General features: G+C 39.8%; 1 long non-coding RNA gene across 1 annotated transcript; it reads left to right on the top strand.

The window, feature by feature from the left end:
- The first annotated feature begins 1,765 nt into the window (after window positions 1–1,765).
- On the top strand, window positions 1,766–4,774 carry LOC117532871. Its single transcript, XR_004566938.1, has 4 exons — window positions 1,766–1,897; window positions 4,331–4,420; window positions 4,504–4,661; window positions 4,741–4,774. It is a non-coding gene; the product is annotated as an uncharacterized LOC117532871 (long non-coding RNA).
- Window positions 4,775–22,487: the final 17,713 nt, after the last annotated feature.

Raw genomic sequence — 22,487 nt, 5'->3', positions numbered from 1 at the left:
ACCCCATGAAGAATCGACCCTCTAGATAACAGGCAATTTCTCTGCTCTGCTGGTCACCACGGCCGGCAGAAGACCAAATCAGAGCAGAGAGAGCTAAGCGGAGACAGGGAGAGAGGAGAGAAAGAAGTAAGGGTGTTTGATTAGGAACATACACTATAGTGCATCAACACATGCCTACAGTGATGCCTCATACACACGTACACGTACGGTACAGTGTGTGCACACAGGAGCCAGACACACACAGGCTTACAGGTCCACACACAAAAAGTCTGGCTTACACACCTATACACGCAGCGCTTTCACTCACACAGCTGATATGGATGCGGCTCAGGAGAGGGAGGAGTGTGAGGCAGTGGATAAGAGGCACCACCAGACTGAGAGAACGACAGAAAACTAAACACAGAGCAAGGAGACTCACAATGAGAGAAAATGGTTTCTGAAAACAAATGAATGAAGTTTTACAGAGAAAATATTTTTTGGGTAAAATTGACTGCCTGGCTGTTTTTCAAGCAGACCTCAAAACTGAAGAAAAGAGAAATGTGTATGCTTGGTTTGTGCAACTAATCAGTACATCATCATCATCACTAGGGCTGCCCTGTAATAGTTGACTAATCACTTGTCGACTAATAAAGTCTTAATCAAGCAATTTTTCAATAGTCGATTAGTTGAAAACAAATATATATAATGTATATAAAAAAGCTCCATCCTTGCGCTGCAAGTGCTATGACGCGTCAGCCGGAAACCCCCAGACTTCATTCAGAGCGGAGCCCGGTCATTAAGTTAATTTGGTCGGGCAGGAAATCCAAAGTGTGGATCCTTCTGAGCATGTAAAGGCAAACTACGACGGCAAAAAGCCTCCTCCATACCCACACCATCGGAGCGCAGCTTCCTGAATGCCGGCTTCATAACAAAACACGGCGCTTAATTATCCCGACGACAACATGTGTTACTTTCTCAGACTCGGAGGAAAACAGTAGCAGTAAGTCAGGCAGTAGCCTATCTTTGTATCAACATATATAGACCTATAATATATAATCATTCTTATACCTCAGAAAACTATAAAGCTTTCATTTCATGATGAGGGCATAATGCGGAGGGATTTTTGCCGACGCTCATATTTTCAGTGTTTCCGTTTCCTCTGTAAAATATATATATTTACAATCATAATGTATAATAAACGTGCAACGATTTGTTGACTAATCGCCTTAATTGGTCGACTAGAAAAATCTTTAGTCGAGGGCAGCCCTCACATAAATCACGCCAGTTTTTTTGGAATACGTTTTTGATCAACAGAACTAAAAAAGTGTTTCATTTGAAGAAAAACAATTTGAAAAACATTGTATTTTATGTGTGTATCTGATATTGGGCCATCATGGTAATTATACTGCACTGAAAGGCTTTATGTCCTCAGAAATTGGGTACAAATATTATTGCGGACGTCTGTATCGTCAATCAGCCAATATAAATAAGAAAATATCCCAAAACTGTTCTCGGCAAAAATGTACATGGCTGTCTACTTGATACTTTGGGATCTGATTATTTTTCACACAATAATGTAAGAGTTTCTTGTTGAACAGTCAAAGACAACATGTACAATTTGGCAATGATTCTTCACTATAAAAAAGGATTTTGGAGGGTAGTATATATTATCCAAGCAAATCATTTAAATTGTACTCAAGGTATATAAGTGAGCATTGTTAGTATATTTGAATGGGTAAATTCTACCTAATTTCTGACAGTACCAACTGAAACATAAACAATCTGGGTAAAATCTACTTGAAGACATTAGGCCCACACTGCCCCTTTGCGCATGCGTCTGCGGTGATTCTTGGCTGCAGGCCAGAGGAACGGTTCTCTTTCGCGCCTCCCTCCTCCTGGTGTGTGGAAATGTTGGAAGGTAAGATATTACTGTCTATCATGTCCTACATATACATGTTCACGTTTTTTGAGGTTCATCACAAGACTTGTTGTCTGCTTGCTTCACTGTTAGTGTAAGTTTGTTCTCATCTATTACTCACTGGAAGTCGGTCACTGATGCTAGATAGCTGTAGCTAACATAGGAGCTAAGAGTAAAGCACTATGATGTTTAGCTCCATATTGTTAATAATTGTTATTACAGCAATAATGTGCATGTTGACTAGGGTTGGGAACCGAAACTCGGTTCCAGATGAGAACCGATAAGAAAATGCCGGGTACCGGGTACCCGTACAAAATACACCTTTTCGGTTCTGCTTAACGGTTCCTAAACGCGGTAGACCCTGTATTCCAGCGGGTCCGTCTGTACCGCGGCGCCGCGGTGACCCGGTGGAATACAGGGCGGACCTGGAGAATCACAGAACGGCCGGTCGTCAGCGGGCCGTTGACGGCCGGCTCGGTACGCTGATGGCCGGCACCGCCCTTAATTTTTTTTAACGGCATCATGTAAGTTGCGCTGACAGGCGACAGAGGTCCACAGTTGCCCCGCAGCGAGGCTCCCCCCGCCCTCCCGTAGACAGTTCACGAGCTCAGTCACTTCATAACACCAAAGATGGGTCGCGGTAAACGCTCTGAAGCGAGGCTCCACTACACTAAAAAATAAAAAGACAATTGGGCACAGTGTTAATAGCTTGCCACAGGCATAGCTCAGTTAAAATAAAGCACAGCTATTGTGCAATACATTTGTATTGCATGTATATTTTTTATTTGTAACAATTTCAGTTAAAGCTGAAAAGAATAAAGATATTTTTGTTATCTAAACGTTTGACCTCTTTCTTTTACAATTTTGGAATCGAAACGGGGAATCGATAAGAACCGGAATTGATAAGCAGAACCGGAATCGGAATCGGAATCGATACATTTCAAACGATACCCATCCCTAATGTTGACGGCATGCCGTCTGAAATTAGTTAAGCGTCACGGCGACAGTTGTATATTAATGTAAGTTAACCAGCCAAGTTGTGTTTCACGTTAGCATCGTGCATGCTTAGCAGAGAAGGCTATTGTTTGCTAGCTAAGTACTAACAAGAACAGCGCGCGGAAGGCGGCATTCGTTTAAATCAACCTTTGAAGTTGGTCGTCCTCTATATAAGGTGTGTTTGTCCAATGTTATTTTCCACACAGTATCCAATGGTGATGCACACTGCAAAAATCAGTAGCCGTTTATTAAATAACATTTCAGTTCAAGTAATATGACGAACTCTGACCCGGTTGAGTAGTATTGAGTACAGTAACAGTTTGCGGGGGACACATTCAAATGATGCACAGAGCTGCTGCTGCAGTCAGAGCAGAGAGGAGACAACCACACTCCCCCGCGTCGAGACTACAAATGAATTGCGCATGCGCCAACTGCCAAGCCGTCCTGGTTTTGAGCGGGATTTAAATGTTGAATGTAAATGTTTCTTCACTCACTTTCACACTATAATAAATAACTGCCTTTGCTTTGCTTTGCCTCACACAGCCTCAGTCACTCAATCACCTCGTCCACTGTGTGTGTGCCTCTCTGTGACAAGCTAAACATCATGGCACAGTCTAAATTGTATTCTCAAAAATACAGAAAGGAGTGGGAATCAAACCCTGAGTATAAAGGATGGTTGAAGCCATTTATTGGAGATGACACACGGGCATATTGCCTTTATTGTAAGGGGGATTTCTATGCCAAACTGTCATGTTAAAACCCCAAAACATACTCAAAAGGCAAAGACATTTCTGATCTACTGTCGTCTGGATTTAACTCCGGTGGTTTCAAGTTTTGATCCTTGAAGGGTTGGGAACGTTTTTTGCCTACAGCCGCCATTACATGATATGCAAATTAGGCGATGACGTCATTTAGCGACTTCTGCCGACTTTTCGGACAGCCAATAGCTACTTTCCTTACTATGGAGTTGGCAACACTGGCACAAGGCTAACTAAGTTGAAGCTAGCTTGTAGCATCTCTCTTAGTCTATCTAACGTCGGCCGTCAGTTTCCTCCTGTGTCTGTATTCATATGAGCGTGCATGAAACGATAAATACTGAGACAACTATCTTGCGACTATCTCTTAGTGAAAAATAACCATCGTATATTCTGCCAAGCCACAGTAATAATGATTTGATTAATTTGTCTTTTTTGAGGTATAGCTGCAGCAATAGCCTATAGACTTATGTTTACATTAAGCTTACTGTATATTATCGTGAGGACTGGATAGATTACCACGGAGCAGAGCCAAAGCTCATTGTTATATATTTTAGGATTTTACTACATAAAAATGTTTAATTGTGTTATTTTGTTGGTAATGTTCAGTGTAAGAAATGTAAATATAAGTGTAACATCCTCAGAGACGGCACCTAAGTCCTATACATTTTAAATCCTGCAGACAATTCGTAGTGGAGTGGAGGTGGTGACCCTCAGCCCACGTGTCAGTGTCTTCAAGGAGAGATGGCCTGGTTTATTCAATGAGGCTCAGGTGAGAACATTACGTTTATTTTTTTTCCATTTCAACTCACTGTTCTCAGAGTAATGAGTGTTGTCCCCTATGCTCTTTATTAGATCAAGGAGGAGTTCCGACACATAACAACTCTTTCACTGGAAGAGACTTTGATGCTGAAACTGGATGGGTACACTAACACCACTCGCTCCAGCTGATGCGTGCCAAAGGAGGAGATGCTGGCTCCAGGATGCGCCCTCTTCTGAGCACAATTGATGAGGTACATTTATTTAAATGTTTCATTCAAGAATATGAAAATGCAGAAATAAGTCTTCTCACTAAAATGCATTTCCTCACAGGCCCAGAGTATTGGAAAAAATAGATGCAGTGGCAAGGTGCCTGATTGAAGACCTTGGGGAACGCCAAGAAGACCTTTTTCAAGACAGCCAGGTATGTCATTAAAGACTGATCACTTCAAGATTTTAACAGAGTTATTTCGGAGGTCGCTCTGATACCATTGTTTAATTTCTGTGATTAACCACTCTTACACCTAACAAATAAATATGCAATTTATTGCTGTAAATCTGTAAACATCTTATTGTTTTTATAAATGGTTTAGCATTCACAGGAAAATGATTTACGGATAATGTACTGATGTGCTTAGCTACTTAACATATAAAACTACCTAAAAACAAAAACCTTCTTTTGGTGTTAAAGTGAAATAAGATAAATAAAATCATGCACTGAAAAGTTATGTTCATGGGAAAGAATCATCAATTAATTGAATGTCATTGATTAGATCGAAGGGCAATTTGACTGGGCCTGACATTTTTTATATAAGTTAGAAATCTTGTTTTATTTTTAATCGCTGCCACACATTTTTACAAATCATTTAAAAAAAGTCAATCCCTGGTTGTATTGATTAGGCTTAATGCTAGACCACAAAGCCTATATTGTATAATAGCTTCTTGTTAATATGCCTAATTTAAAGTGAATATGCTTTTCTTTCTTTCTTTTCAACATGGAGGACGAGCATGACAACGTCGTGGACCAAACTGTGAAGGTGCTTGTGATCCATGATGCCAGGGACGGGACCAGCAGATGTGTCTATTGTCATAGAGGGAGACAGAGTTTTGTGCGGAAACCAAACAAAGGCATGCGCATTGTTGATGGGATTCATCTACGCCCTCAACCTGGAATACCCCAACAAGCTCAAATACACATTTGAGGTATTCTAAAAACAGTTTTTGGAGCTTGATGGAGCCAAGCTGCTCAAAAAGGTCCAGTCGCAAATAAACCATTTGTTCTGAAGTGGATGTTGACTTGTTTTAGTGCCGAGTGACACAAACTCAAAATAATGTGATGTGGAATGTAATGGATGTGGAGAAACCTTTTTCTGTTAAAAGTTGACTGTTTACTGGCACTCAAAGGTTTTAATAGTTGAGTAAATTGCACTTGGAAGATTATGTTAAAAATGTTTACAATTTCCATGCACTTTACTGTTAAAACAATGTGATTGTATGACTATTTTGAAGATTCTGCTCAGTGTTAACAATTGAAATGCACTTATCTGTTTAAAGGGGACCTATCATGCAAAATGCACCTTTGTACGTCTTTTATACATGAATATGTGTCCCAGGTGTTCCAGGGAACTCACCAAGTGTCAGAAAACACAACCCTCTCTATTTTCCTCCTTAGCCAAATCTCTAAAAAAGGGGCTGCAACGGATCTGAAAAAAATGGATCCAGATTTCAACACTTTTCTACGTCACAAAGACGTGCTCCGCTTATTGGTCAACTCTCCACCTATCAGGGGAATGAGCCACGGCCACGTGCATTGCCAAACCTCTCATTCGCATATAGGCTATCGGCAGGCTAAATCAACCCCAGTCACATCTGTGTTTTTGCCTGCTCTTGCCAGGTTGCCTAAACCAGTTAAACATTGTGCTGTTGTTGGCTGCAAGACTCGGGACAGGTGAATGCATGCAATGCCATCAGTGGAAAAAGAAAATAATCTGTGGCTCGACTTCATTTTCAAGGGACATGTGCCAGAAGACCACGGCAGATTTCTGTTGGTGTGACTGTGTTCCAAACATTTTACGACGGACATGTTTATGAACTTCTCTCAAGTCCAACACGGATATGCCTCCAAACTAATGCTAAACCCGGGATCAATACCAACCATCCGGGACCAGGCCAGTGAGGACACATCCAATTTTGAAGCTGTAAGTTTTTATTTAGCGGTGTTTTTGCTGATAAAGCTATCTCTAGCTTGTAGTATGTAGCATGTAGCTTCGCCGTATCAATGTCGCCTCAAACCCAAATAGTAATCGGTTAGGTGTTTATATGTTTTTGTAACATTTTATTTTGTACGCTCCGCAGTCTTTGCTTTGTCTTTTATTTTAATTATCAGGCATTTGCTAACATGTTCAGACATACTGCCATAATGGCGATCTGTGTTAAGGCTGTAAAGCCACGCCCTAGCCGATAACACAAGTATTTATTCTCCTATTTATTAGTATTTTGTATCCTCTAAAATCATATTGAGTAAGTTATAATAACAAACGTAATCTTCTGTAGGTAAGTGCCGTTTTTTGCAGCGTTATATGTAAAAGCTTTTGTGATTGTAGTCTGTAAGAACGATCAGATATCATCGATCTGTAAGCTACGCTACGCTAATGAGACATGCCGTTTTTTGCAGCGTTATATGTAAAAGCTTTTGTGTGTTTACTTGTTTGCGCACATGAATATAAATGGGGGTGTGTGAGGATACAACACTGTGTGCGAGGGGGGACACACACCACGAGTAAAACGGAGCTAAAGCCCCGTTGGTCTGTTGTTGTTGACGAGGCCTTACCTCTAGCAACAGGTTAATTAGTGGCTAGCAATCAATCAATCAATCAATGTTTATTTATATAGTCCAATATCACAAATGTTACATTTGTCTCAGTGGACTTTACAGTTTGTACAAAATATCAGTATGACAATACGACACCCTCTGTCCTTAGACAGCACTCATTATAGTCAGTCTACTGAGCTCAGCCCCTCTCCAACATATCATCTGTATTGAGTCAGAAACACAGCATGCACGTTACGGTTCAAAACTAACTCAGATTGGAAAAGGCTAAGCAAAGAGCTTTGCTAAATAGAGAGTTTTAAGCCCCATCTTTTGGGATTTCAGACTATATTTATCCAAATAGTATTTTCTCATCCTGAATACTAAATTGAGATGATTTTGTTCTAACTATGTTTTCTTCTTTACAGGCCAGCACCTCACATACTTACCAATTAGTGACAATTTGTACATCCTTTGCTATTATTTACATTTTGTTTTATCATGGCGGAAATGAAAGACTGTACCTGGCAGCCCTGCACTACAATGAAAACGCTGAGCGTGCACAAGCCAACATCCACTGGAAACCCTCTGTATAAACTGCAGTTCCCAAAGGCCAGGAAGGGAGAATGCAGAGCAAAACCAGTAAAGACTGACCCCACATTCAGTAAGTGTTTAAAATATTTATTATACAACTATTTACAAATATAAAATAACAAAATTAGAAAGAACTTTCAGTTTTTTACATGCATATACTAATCTAAACCACATTTTTTGTTGTGCTTTTTTTTAACATTGCACAGGCTACGTGGCCAACTTGATGGACCTCATCTTCGACCAAGTCTTTGTGGACCCTGCAACATTATGAGCGACCTGACAGGGAGGAGGTCATCGCCGGGTATGCTACACGGTTCAATTTGGCTGCTGTCTGAACCCAACATCGACATTTTGCGGATCAGGAAACTCCTGCCTCCCTGAGGACAACGCAGGCCGGAATCACCACTCTGATCCTGCGTCCAAGGAAGCCCCAGCACCAGCTCACAAAGCTTCTGTAGGCTAGATACCTGTGACGCCTGAAATCATTAAAAAATATATTTAGTGTCATTTATACAAAATACAAGTACATTTAGTTTTTTTTTATGGGTTCAAAGAACCGTTGATTTTGACAATAAAGTTCCGAGTTGATATCAAATGTGTCGTGATTATTCATGTTTGGATGGGTAAAGAATATTCTGATTTCAAAAGCATAAGGTTGTGTGTGGACTTTTGTTGTCGTACACATGGGTGTGTTATGCCATTGCTGTGTAGTATATAATAGTACATGTACAATGACAGAATGAAAGATTGCATAAAGCCATATACACCAGTATTTATTTCCATGAACAATATTGGCATTCGTTTTACAATTTCAGTCAAAACAAACAAACCACTCACTGCTCTATTTGCCTCAACTGTCCACCATGTTCAGCTCTGTAAATATTCAATGCATTCTGCAGGGAGAACACATTCAGGCACACAGGCTCTAATCCAGGATGGTCCACCATACAGGTTACAGAGTCCTCAAGTTCCTGCATCCGTCTTGACACCTAGTGTGATAAACATATATTGAATGACATGTGAAAAATGTATTCTCTAAACAGACAACTTAGTGAAGCTATCAAAAATGTTACCATGTTACCTGTTACCTCCATGCAGCACATTCTCTGTTCAGAAGGCATCGTGGCGCAATTTGCACATGTACACCTGTAGAAAGAAGTCAATAACTGAGCTTTTAAAAACACATGAAACTACACACATTGCTGATAACTGAGGTGTTGTTGGAGTTATACTTTTTATCACCCTAAGTTATTGAACTTTCCAACGGTTGTTGCACGATGTTGGAAGAAAAGGACTGTAAACTATTAATAAACCCAATGAGGCCATTGTATATATGCTGAAAATATGAATGTCTCCCTTTATAAATATATATATATGTATTGCTGTTTTTGCGTTACAAACTCTAAGTTATAAACTGTACACATTGCATTCTTGCTAATTATCCAAAATATGAACGGAATAAGTAGCAATCATCGTAACAGAGTAAAATAAATAGGGACAACAGCTTGTCAACTAACCATTCAGAAACGTCCTGCTGCAACCGAGATCTTTGCACCTCCACCAAAACCTCCGTTGCTTCAGGGTCAGTCTCTGCATCAAATTGATAATATGCTTGAACCATAGACTGTATATATAAATGGACGTAGGGTCCGTGACGTCACCCATAGGATTCTGCAGAGTTGCCGTGAAGCCCTTAGTAGGCGGAGTCGGCCACTAACGGTTCGACAGTGACGTCAGAGTTCAACTCCCGCCTTCTCCAGCCTGCTCCAAATAAGGGCAAAGAGGCGGAGCCGAGGCGGGAACTGCTGCCACCGAGCTGGAAGTTCCAGAGCTAGCTGAAGCTACCAAGCTAAGCTAACATGCTCCCCATCTGCACGCTGCCGTCGCATTTTACGTTTCTAAGGTAAGCGGACATGAAACTATTCAGCAAAACTTTAAATAATAATCTAAGTTATTGAGTTTTAACATAATACTTCAGAATCTTAAAACCCCTTAACGTTTGTATGCAATTGTGCTAAATTCAACACTGGAATCAAGCAAATATTAATATGTTTGCATGACATTAGTTATTTATATTTTGATATCACTTAACTATACGTTTAATACATTTAAGTCAAGCTAAGGTACATGTGATGGTAGCTAGTTAGTGCTCTTACCTGTGAGGCCTCCTCCAAACAGCATAATAACCAGACTGTATCATTAAAACTAAGTACCAGTTCTAGATCCTTGACTTTAGACAAACAATTCAAAAGACAAAATGTATTTAAAGACCAATCTTTATTTGAATGTGCCTCTTAACCTGAGATATTAGTTATACAGTAATAGTATTGACAATCTAAAAAAACTGAGCAACTCAACAGTCAACTTTATGTTTCTTATTGTCTAAAGCATTTATTATTTTCATTTTCCCAATCTCATATTCAGTGTGGACGGATTGAGACAGCGTGGTGTCCAGAGAGCTGCAGAGACTTCAGGGAGAAACCTCCGTGTGATGGACGTCCTGTCTGTTGGTTTGGAGAGGACTGAGGGTCTTTCCTCTGCGAGGAGGACCAGGGCTGATGAAGGAGCCCATGCTGGGCAAAGCTGATACCAACTGCACAGGCATAGTCGGTCACTTTATTTGACTAAATGTGTTTAATACATTTAATAGGTTTACACCTTCTGTCCATATGTGCTTTTTATTTAAAACATTTGATTAACTTTTGGTTCACATTTCAATAAATTGTATTTTGCACTCCTTTTGTCCATTAATCTTACTGAAAATGTTAGATTACACATTCACATCTGACTGAAGATTGGCCCCATTTATTTGTGACGTTGCAAAACAAGGTACATGTTGTGAAGCTCATAAAGTGAGGCAAATAGAAATAATCAGCTGATGGAGTGTAGATGTGGAAATAGCTGCATTCGATCAGCTGACTGTTTTTACAATAAAAGTAGTTTCTTAGTGAATGTCCTGTACTGGTCTTAAAATCTCATAACATCAGCTTTTAATGTTCCTCTTGGATGTTCTTCTTGACCCTCAGAGAAGGAGAAAATGTCCTGTCTTTCAGGCATGTCCTTTCCTAACAAAAATGACAGGAAACATAAAACATATTATTGCAGAACAAGTGTGTTATTTATGAAAGCGGTGTGTTTGTGTGTTTAGGGGCTGTAGATATAATTATTTTGTAATTGTAATGTTTTTTTTTATTTCAACAATGAGCTACAAAGACAATCAGATTATGAATGAACAGTATGAAGTTCATCAACATTGAAATATATGTTATTATCAAAATAATATTGAACTGTTATCAAAACGTAGTGCAACTGTAGAAGCTTGCTCTGTTGTCTCACTGAAAGAATCACTTTTACCACGTTTTTTTACAGACAATATTGAGGGATAAATAGTAGCAGTTCTCACTATGTGATAAATATCTTTGCCTTCAATATATTAAATTAGAAAGCTGACAGTCATATTGCTTGTTATCATCTAAATGTAACTTTTTGCATGGAAAAAACCCTCAACTTAACTGATGTGTAGGTGATCTAGTATTTAGTATTGTTTAATGGAATGTATATCAGTGTATTCAAGTCAATACTTCATTCATTTAAACCAATATCTTTCTTGATTCTTTGTACAGTATGAAAAAAGAGTCTTTGTACCTGTGCTGAAGTTCACTGCTGTGAGGAGTCCAGTTCTGTCTCTCACTCTCTGGTCCAGCCTGTCTGCATCACCTGGACACCTTAAACAAACAGATATATATATACACAGTATATATATGTAAAGTACCATGTGTACAAACAATATAACTGATTATCTTCTGTTGAACATGTTGGATTGTGTATTGTCCGAGTCAGGGTCCTTTTTATTTTACTGTAACTTTGGAAGTTGTGTTACCAATGCTTACTGTTTATTTGATACCCATTTGGTAATGCAATTAATAAAAACAACAAGGTTTGGGTTCGTTCTTCAGATGACTGTGACGTTAACGTGTAAGCTCAATAATGAACTCCAGCTCAACCAACCATATTGTAATATCTAAGTAATCATCTTGAAATATGACATTAATAATTGTAATATACACACATCTTATTGTGAGGTTGATTTCACATACACTACTTCGACATTAGCTTGTCTACATACTTGAGCATAGCCAATTTAAATTAACCTTAGATGCATACAGTTCTACCTACATAATAAAATATCTCTAAGTTACAAGGATGTAAACTTATTTTATCAACCTCAAACAGAAGCCGTTTGTTCAACAGTATTATCCCACTTAACACTTGTCTATTTCGTTTTAACCTTTATATATACAGTAGTCTATGATTTTAACTTGGAGGCTACGATTACAATCGTTAGCACCGATGTAGCTACCACTAGCTTACATGCTAACCCAAGCCTTACCATTCATTACGTAGCTGATTAAAATCATTAACACATAAATAAAGCACTCGAATTTCACTTACCGCATTCATGCACCGTCTGTTTTAACCGCAGAGCGAGTCACAATAGTCCGATATATAAGCATGAAGAACAAACAACCACGGAACAAACACAAGTTGTGTTTCCTGGATGAGCTGAGCAGGCAGAGTCCCTGTAGCTAGCTTCACGGAGCAGCTAGCAGAGAGACAAGAAGCTAACAGCGGCAGGCACTTGACAGAGCCGTCACTCAATGTGACCACGCCCTAATTTATGCACAAACTTTAAGACCTAATATAAATAAAATGGTCGCGTTAGAAAACAATTCACTCACAGATCCATAATCATGAAGGTGGAATCTAACTATATCGATAATAAAAATGTATGGAGCCAGGGGTAGAAACATGTTTTTTTCTGCTGTAAAGTTGAGCATTTTAACATGGGGGTCTATGGAAATTGCTCCTTTCTGCAGCCATCGCCTATCGGCCAATATATGAGCTGCAGTGTGTGGCACTTCCGTATTGGCTTCCCGGCTCTACCCCACAGTTTGCCGCTTGGCTTGAACCATAGACTGTATATATAAATGGACGTAGGGTCCGTGACGTCACCCATAGGATTCTGCAGAGTTGCCGTGAAGCCCTTAGTAGGCGGAGTCGGCCACTAACGGCTCGACGGTGTCGTCAGAGTCTAACTCCCGCCTTCTCCAAATAAGGGCAAAGAGGCGGAGCTGAGGCGGAGCCGAGGCGGGACCTGCTGCCAACGAGCGTGACGTTCGAGTCCTAGCTCAGGCTAAGAAGCTAAGCTAACATGCTCTCAGTATCAATCGAATGTAAAACATGATTGATGAAAGTAGTAAATCGGTCAGATTTGACCCGAAGACAACAGGAGGGTTAATGCCATATTCACTTAGTAACGCATGAACAACTTTTACAAATATTTCTATATAGTCTGTTGGTAAATGTCATCTAGGTTGCACATTTCCTGCTGAAATACATGCATACCAAGTCACTGCGTGGCACTTTGGTTTTGATAAAACAGTGTAGTTCCACTATATAAACGTTACATTCATAATCAAACGAGACAATCTGCAAGATAATTAGCTATTTGGTATTATTCTTAATGCTTGTCATTCACACGTTAATAAAATAAAATAAGTACCGATACATAGCAGAATAATTGTGGCGGTGTTCAGCTTAATAAGCCTTGCTCAACAACATTTATTTAGCTAATACTACAGCGGGCTGCAGGCGAACCAAGTCCGCGTTACGATGCATTCCTTGATCTCCAGTTATAACGCCGGACTCCGCCGCTGGCCGAAGCTAACGGAGCCCCAGGGTGCTAGCTACGGCCGCCGGGACGCGCTAGCGAGCTAGCACCCTGCAGCCCCGTTAGCTTCGGCGGCGTGGACTCCGGCGGCCCACCCCTTTTAACATTTGCTCCCGTTTAGCATTATGGGCGTCATAGCCATATAGTATAAAAGTCTTACCCAAGGCTGAATCATAAACTAAACTGTATATATGTATAAAGGGTTACGTCCTTAGCTGGCTAATAAGCTACATAACAGGCTAAGCTAACAAGCACACAAACACCTGCTAACGGGGTTAACATGTTTAATATTATCATTTTACTCACCGAAAAAAGCTGAAAGTAGACTTCTTGGAAGATCTGTTAGTACATTCAAGCGCACAGCACGACATTTTAATTATCTGGTATTTGTAACAATATTCCCTAACAGGCACAATCACCACGAACACAGCTAAAGGATCAAGTACAGTAACTACAACTAACTAACGTTGTAGCCTCTATGGTTGTAGCCTAGCAGATTGGACAAGTTGCTGTTAGCTGACAGTGAGGCACGTATCTGTCAATCAAAGTGACCACGCCCTAATGTATGCACAAACTTTAAGACCTAATATAAATATAAAGGGTCGCGTTAGAAAACAATTCACTCCCAGATCCATAATCATGAAGGTGGAATCTAACTATATCGATAATACAATTTATGGAGCCAGGGGTAGAAACATGTTTTTTTCTGCTGTAAAATCGGGCATTTTAACATGGGGGTCTATGGAAATTGCTCCTTTCTGCAGCCATCGCCTATCGGCCAATATATGAACTGCAGTGTGTGGCACTTCCGTATTGGCTTCCCGGCTCTACCCCACAGTTTGCCGCTTGGCTTGAACACATGCATTGCTCTGAGATGACATGTTTATTCCACACTCGTAATCACAGCAAGCATGGTAACGTGACTCTCAGTCTCACCGGCTCATGCCCGCTCTTCTGCAGGGGGGCGTGGTCAGCTGCTGCTCAGAATTTTCAAAGACAGGCTTGGAATAGAGCGAAAATGAGCGAAACGAGGCATGGCTAAAAAATGATCTATTTGGTATTTTGAAAAATAAAATGTATAAATATACCTTATATAGGTATGGTCATACACTATATCATTTAAATATAGCATGATAGGTCTCAATCTCAATGTATGACCATATTGCACTTATACATTTGGTCAATAAAAAAAACATGATCAATAAAATCTTGTGTGGCAATATATTGTTTACTGGTAACCTTACTAATAAAGTAATATTAATGTGTAATATGGATCAATTATTAAATAAATAGCTGCCTACAATTAGGAGTAAATATTACTCATTTATAAGTAATACGTTTTAAGTAATTGAGTTAGATTTTACTTAATTTCTTAAAGTAAGTCTTATATATTAAATATTAGTAACCTTTACCCAGCTGCCTATGATTGAGAGTAAATATTACTCATTTATATATAATATGTTTTATTAAGTAATTGAGTTAGATTTTTACTTAATTTCTTAAAGTAAATCTTATATATTAAATATTAGTAACCTTTACCCAAAAACATTGGGTAAAATGTACGCAAAAGAAGTGTGTGCAAATTGTTACCCCCATTTTATTGAGTAGATCTTATAGGTTGGTTTTCACAGTGTTCTTTTAAGTCTGGCTGTTGAAGCAGCATATTAATGAGATGTTCAACAATCACTTATGGGTATTATGTTCAGGCTCCACACATTTTTGTTCTTATAATGTGTGGATACTGATGTACAGTGGTGCATTGGAGAAACAACTGCAGAGCATGAAAGCAAAGTCAAGTATGGCACTGAGATGACACGGTGAGGGAGAGGGGAAAGGGGCCTTCACAGAGAGAAATGCAGCGGGAGAAAAAGATTTAGGTAAAAGACATGGAATGAAGTGCAAAGGATTGTGGGTAAAATCATACGTTTGCCTGCTGTCAAGGGTGAAGCTCTGGACTCTGGAGGCAGAGGGAAGAGAAAGCTCCGCAATCCAGAGCCAGTCTGTTAAGTCGTGGAAGAGTGAATAATATCGCTAATCAATCCCGATCATTAGAAACATGTAATGGTTTCTTGTTCAAAAGCGTTCACATGCCTTGTGTTTGTCATTTTGCAACTCAAAAAATGTCCTTTGCTTTCGACTTTTTTTGTATATCCTGCCCAACTTTAATTTGGTGAATTTCAAAGTGAACCATGGATGGTTCTTTTAAATAAAATGAAAACAGGCTACCAAAAGACAATGAATTAACCATGTCAGCATATGGTTTGATATTTTAATGTAAGGTACAACTGATGTCTTTGGTCATAAAATCAAGAAAACCATCCAGTAGGACAACAGGTTCATAAATTCCCCAAGCACACATATGTCGTTTAGAGGGATGACCTTCAATTGGCTGCATGTATTCACCTGTAACTTTACCTCTGGGTTTTCTGGTTTTATGTTTAAGTATTCTCTTACATCTTTAGTCTTCACCAAAGAGCCAGCTCTTTCCCAGAAACACCTTTAAACACTGAGAATATATTAAAAGAGAGATCACCTATTTCAAAGGAGGATTATAGGCAATATTACACACACATGCACTAACAGAAATAGGGAAAGCATACAGCTGTAAAAATAATTGATCTTCATCTTCCGCTCCTTTTATCCTACTCTTCCTCTCATCTCCATGAACCATAAATGTATGAAAAGGAGCAGGAGCAGGCAGGTAAATACACTACAACTTGGTTACCATGGAAACACAGGTAGCAACTCTCAAGATTATACTGTATTTAGAATTCTGTACACAGACAAACTAAATATGTTTTTTAGTTGGTATAGTATTGAAAGTATGAATACCTACTAATATGTTCTTACTGCTACCTGACTGACCTTTGACCTTTAACTTCAACATGCAAGGTAAATGTAAATCCTCCGCACTCTTACTCCTCAAACGTTAAAGTCGGAAATCAGTCCAAACTGACTTATCATACATAAAGTGGTGCAGTGATGAGGTATTTATGTAGGCAGACCGGGGAAGTTAGCATAGAAAGATCTACAGCAACAAAAAGCAATGGGATTTTTCCATAGAGCAGAAAATAAAATCTTTGGAAAAAATACGTTGATGATAGTTCCAGATTTTGTTCAGCAGTATAATATCCACACATTTGTTACATGTCCTTTTGTTCTCCTCCTCCTCACTGCAAAGCGGCACCTGATCTGTTCCTGGCTCCATCTCCGCTCATATGGGGGTTATTCCCTATCTTTATTCAAGAGCGTGGTCTTTACATTTGAGAGCATAATTTATTGAATTCATGTTCAGATTATGTATTTCTTTCCCTCAAACCCTGTCCTCGCACTCAAATAGTGCCTTCTTGCGCTTAGATTTGCTCTGCTTCTGCTCAAACTGTACGCTTGCACTCAGATATATTTCTGCTTGCACAGATTTCCCGTGTTCCAGTTTAAAACCTTCTCCTCGCACTCAGGGAAACGGGTTCAGGGGGAGTGGCTGTACCCGTAGGATAGAAAAGGGGGAAGTGACGTCTGACTCAGAGGTCGCACGGCTGTGGAGAAGAACGTGTTGCCCACATTCTGTTTCTGAGTTTAGGCTAGTTAGCTAGCAGGTTTATTGTTTTGGGTGCAGTCACTTTTGCCTCCACTTGCTTTTCAAATAAATGTTGAAAGAAAAAGTAAATCTGTTTACAGTTCTGTTTCATATGGGTGTTGAGCAATGTATCCATAGATTTAGTCCCTAATTTTGCTCTCAAAGTGCACCAGATTGATGCATTTAACTTCAACATTTAAAAAAAAATCTTCCCGGGGGAGCATGCCCCCGGACCCCCCTAGAGGAGGTGAGGTCCACCACCTGCCCACACCCCCTGTCAAATTGTCTCACCTTGAGGATGCTTCCTACGCCCATGTTTTATTCCATGCGTCAAATCAGGCAAATTGGGTCCAAATGTTATTGCATCAATGATCTGTTAACATTAAAATCACTAAATATATGCAGTAACTATTTTGCTAGGCAACTCAAGGGCTCAGGTAATGTGATTACTATATGAATAATGGTCCAAAATGTAATTAAATGCATTGGGTTTTTTGTTAAGTAACATACTTTCGTCGCCGGCCGGCATTAGGCATTAAGTGGGCCTGTCTGTCAACTAATCCCGAGCCACTTTCCCCCCCCCCAGTCCGCCCCTGCTTGTGGTGGTAGCCGGGGGGGAGCATGCTCGTGAACTGTTAGTTCTGTTGGTTCGCCGGAGCGTCGCAGCGGGGTTACTGCGGAGTGCGAGCGCAGAATTGCGCCGCATTTGCGCATGACTGATGTGCAACAACATTTGACTCCTCCAACAAGTCCTCCAACTCATACGACCAAATAGGTCGATTGTTCCAGCTCTTATTACAACCAAATATGTTGTTTGTTCAAGCGCTTAATACGACCTATAATCACGTTTTAAAGTTGTCGACCTCTGTTCCCGTTGATTTCAAGCGTTACAGATATATATATATATATATATATATATATATATATATATATATATATATATATATATATAATACACTTCTCGCTAGGAATCTAATAAAGAAAGCATTTTAATGGCCAAACTATTCCACAATTTAGGATTTTCCAGAGAGGGTTATTTGTGAATAAACGACCATCCGGAGCGTTTGCAATCAACGGGAGCATGTTGTTTCTTACACGACCACTAGAGGTACTACACTTTAAAACGTGACTCTGGGTCGTATTAAGCTGCTGAACAATCGACCTATATGGTCGTTTTTTGTAGGAGGACAGGCTGGACTCCTCTGTTTCTCGTAAGTTCTCCCTTTCTGTTGGTCGCTTGTTAGCACTGCAGACCCTTCACGCGATACCAGAGCGAACAGGTACAGGAGTCGTATAGCGAGGGATCATTGTCCACTAGTTAATCAATCGTAGATGGCGTTGTGCTCGCGGACGGATACAAAGATATACTTTGGCGGCCGTTAATATACCTGGGCGGCCCGCCCAAGTAAAGTCTATGTGTTGGAAACCCTGGTTATGGTATGACGTCTTCAGAGACGTGCACACATAGACTCTAGGTAGTGCTTGAGCACCTGCCCGTTTTGCCCTCTTGACAGCAATGTGCCCTTTTGAAAGTTCGTTTTTTACAGTTTTTTTTTAATTGATTTTTTACAGTGTACTGTATGTGGCTCATGGTAACATCGATCAATTCTGGATTAAAAGCTTCTAATATATACAACAATGCCCCAAATGCGCGTTGTAATTTTGTCAGACATCCCCACACGTGCCCCGCGGCACTCCCGTACGTGCTCTGGCTGCAACCCCTCCCTTCCCTGCTCTCAACGTGAACGCGCAGCGCGCAGAGCTGACAGTCAGTCAGTCAGACAGGCCACGGCGGGTGTGTGGTGCAGCAGCACGCAGCAACACGATTAAAAGTGCCCTAGTGACGACCAAGTAAGTAACCTCCAGGTAACAAATACAATGAGTGTATTGTTTAATCCCCTAAATCAGATGCCAAACTAAACTATACAGGGTTCGTACGGTCATTGAAAACCTGGAAAAGTCATGGAAATTCAAAATGCAAATTCCAGGCCCTGGAAAAGTTATGGAAAACAATATTTTTCCCAAAGTTTTGGAAAAGTCATGGAAATGTAACTAAAGTTGCGTCAAATATAATTTACATTTGATCTAATCGCCGAAATAATCTGCGGTCGCGAGCTGTTATGTGCCATCATTTTTTAATATATGAAGCGCGAGCTGTGTGCTCGAGTCTTCTTGCCTGTCGGGCCGGCTGAACTCTGCTGCTCCGGGATGAGGGTCAGCTACATTATCTACGGTGTGTTCGTTAACTGTGCGGAGTCACTGTGGCACAGACTGAGCCGCTGGTGAACAGCTGTTCGAACGGGCCGTTCAGGTGTTCAGAGCAGAGCGGCAGAGCGGGATGTGAACTGAAAAGTTTTTCTGTCGCAATATCATTGTCACTATCTGCTAACGTTAGCTTTAGCCTTCGTTTTCTAATAGTTTTTTTCATAGGCTATAAACAGAGGTGGTATAAGTATAGAGATTGTAGGCTACTAGAGTAAAAGTAGAAGTATACTCAGATCTTGTACTTTAGTAGAAGTACTCAGATCTTGTACTTAATAAAAGTAGAAGTACTCAGATCTTGTACTTGAGTAAAAGTAGAAGTAGGCCTACTCAGATCTTGTACTTGAGTAAAAGTAGAAGTACCAGAGTGTAGGAATACTCTGTTACAGTAAAAGTCCTGCATTCAAAATGTTCCTCAAGTGAAAGTAGAAAAGTATTATAAAAATACTAAGAGGCATGAAAATACATTTTCAAAATGCTCAACAGTGCTGCCAAAATTATAAACTGACTGCTACACAATTAAAATAAATGCTTTTATATATTTCTATTAGATGTAACTCTTTGGCGTTTCTGTTATTATTACCTGCTGCTTTAGTTGTTCTGACTGCTAAAATCCTCTGTTATTCCTAATTTTAAAGCCGATATTCCGTGGGGTCGGGGGGCTCGGATCCTTGTCACCTTTTTCATACCTGATGAGTTTGCATCCCTGACTACAGTTGCTTTAGCATGTAGAAGCTAGTAAGCCTACTATTTGATTTGTTTTAGATAGGCATCTGCATCAGACAGCATATGGTTATTGAAATAAATATATATGCAATTACGACATACAAGATGTGCCTTTAATAAATCTCACACTACTAAGGCAGCCGGCGGTTCCACCAGGGGCGTCAATCCCGGGGGGGGGGGGGGGATTTCGTCCCCCCCTTAGCTTCAGATTGGACCCCCCTAAGTAATTTAGAATAATACCAATAAATGTTAAAATAATGAATTTTTTGATAATAAATCAGTAAAGTCAGGCAAAAATACGAATTAAATAACATAACCCTAACCTAACCCTAACCCTAAAACCGAAATAAAGTAACCAAAAACCGAAAAGAAACTAACAAAATCCGCCATTATCCGGCAAATTTTCGCGCACAATTTCGGCGCAACCGCCACGACGACTCAGAAGGTGCCCTTTTTTTTCTCTTGAGCACCTGCCCCTATAAATGTCTGTGCACGCCACTGGACGTCTTTGCAAAAGGTCTCAGTAGTGTTTTGAAGTGAGAAGTTGTCCGTCAGTCCGACCCCCCCCCAAAACGAAAACTCACCCAAATCAGCGTAAAAAAAGCGGGAGGCGCCGATAAGCGACTAATTTGCATGCATGTATCTTCATCTTATTGTTATTATCTTTCAGTTTAAGCTATGGTTCACAAATTTAACATGTAAAATGTTCATGTAGTGAGTTTTGTGTTTTGGTTAATAAGGCAGTTGGTAAAGTTTTGCCAGTATAAAATAACGTTTTTGGTCATGCTCCTCTACCTCTTTTAAGTGCGTAACTGCATTATTTGTGAAAGGGATTTAAAATGCATCCAGCCATTTCAATAAACTAGTTTTTTCTTCAGGTGAGTAATTTCCCATAATAATGAGGGGCCCTGCCATGTAGAGTGCAACAAGTATTACAGTGAGCTATTATCTCCAACTAATTATACCGCTATAAAAGGTTATAGGCAGTAGGTACCAAATAAAATTATAATCAAATACATTTAGTCTGCTATTTGCATTGCTTCATGGAGATTTAACAAACATTGATTACAGCAGCGTGCTCTAATTATTGCTATAAAAACACATATCATGGTTTAAGGGTAAATCCATTTGAATGTAATTACAAACATTTCTACTGTAGGCACATTTAAAAAGGAAACTTTTTATATTGAATATTATATGTACAATTGTATTTAACCAAGGTATAACATTGAGATGTTTGAAACATGAATTTTGAAGATAAGACATTTTCTTAAACAACATTGTATTCTTCTTGCCCAATGAACAAATATATGAAGTACATTTATTTGTTTATGGCTTTGTAGTGATTTAAAAATGGCTGTTTTATTAACCATATATTATACATATAATCATAGTAACAGTTAGAGTAGTAAGAGCATTACTACTCTAATAATGTTCTTACTACCAAGAGCATTATTAGTGGTAAGAGCATTATTAGTGCATGGCATTAAAGCACTTCTTCGACTCCCTAATCTCAATGTCAGTATTTCTTTTTTAAAGAGCTTTAATAAGGTTACACAAGTTTACAGGTTTTCACGTTTTGTTCTACGATATTCAGTATGTCGTTTGTTTTCTTGCGATGCTAACTTCCGTGTTGTCCTACTAAATCATCACTACCCCGCTCTAAGGCAGACATAATTCACAGGCCCCTTACTGTACCTACATAATACTTCAGTCTCTAACAGCTCTTCTAGTGCTTATCCTAATATCTGCAGACTATCTCTATCACTCTTTCTTCTCCGTTAATCTCATAACTTTCTCCTCCTTCACCTCCCCATCCTGCCATCCATCTCCCTTTCCCTCAGATCTCTCAGTATTTGCAGTCTGATCCAGTCTGGATGCATGGCTCGTTAATAGGGTGAGGTAAAGATATTGGATTAAGCACAGATTAAAGATGATTAATGCAGCATAATGAGGACTAATCTGGTGCTCTTCTGCTCCATTCTGTGTTTCAATGTGTGTTTTTGCTCTGCCCCTCCTCTCTGGCTGATTCAAATGCCTCTAGGTACAGCTGCTGAAATATACATGAGATGTTGGTTTACTGAAATAAAAGAAGATATGTTAGGCTCGGGAGCTGTTTAAACAAGAAGGCTCGTGTCGCTTAAATCCAGCGGGGGTAAATTATTAGCACTTGTCAGGCAAACCATTACGCACACACATACACAATCTGCAGACTCAGATAGCTCTAATGCTAAGAGTCTTTGAACACACACCTAATAAAGATATGTATGTTGCTATGCCACATTGTATTTATGAAGTCCTTAAAGACACACACACACACACACAAAGACTTTGCCCTTGAAAAGTGCAAGGATAGGGGGAAGGTCACAGACAATCCTCCC

The sequence above is a fragment of the Gymnodraco acuticeps genome, unplaced genomic scaffold (genome assembly GCF_902827175.1).
Source record: "Gymnodraco acuticeps unplaced genomic scaffold, fGymAcu1.1, whole genome shotgun sequence".
Lineage (NCBI taxonomy): Eukaryota > Metazoa > Chordata > Actinopteri > Perciformes > Bathydraconidae > Gymnodraco > Gymnodraco acuticeps.
Note: the sequence above shows the minus strand (reverse complement) of the source record. Positions and strands in the feature narration are given on the sequence as shown.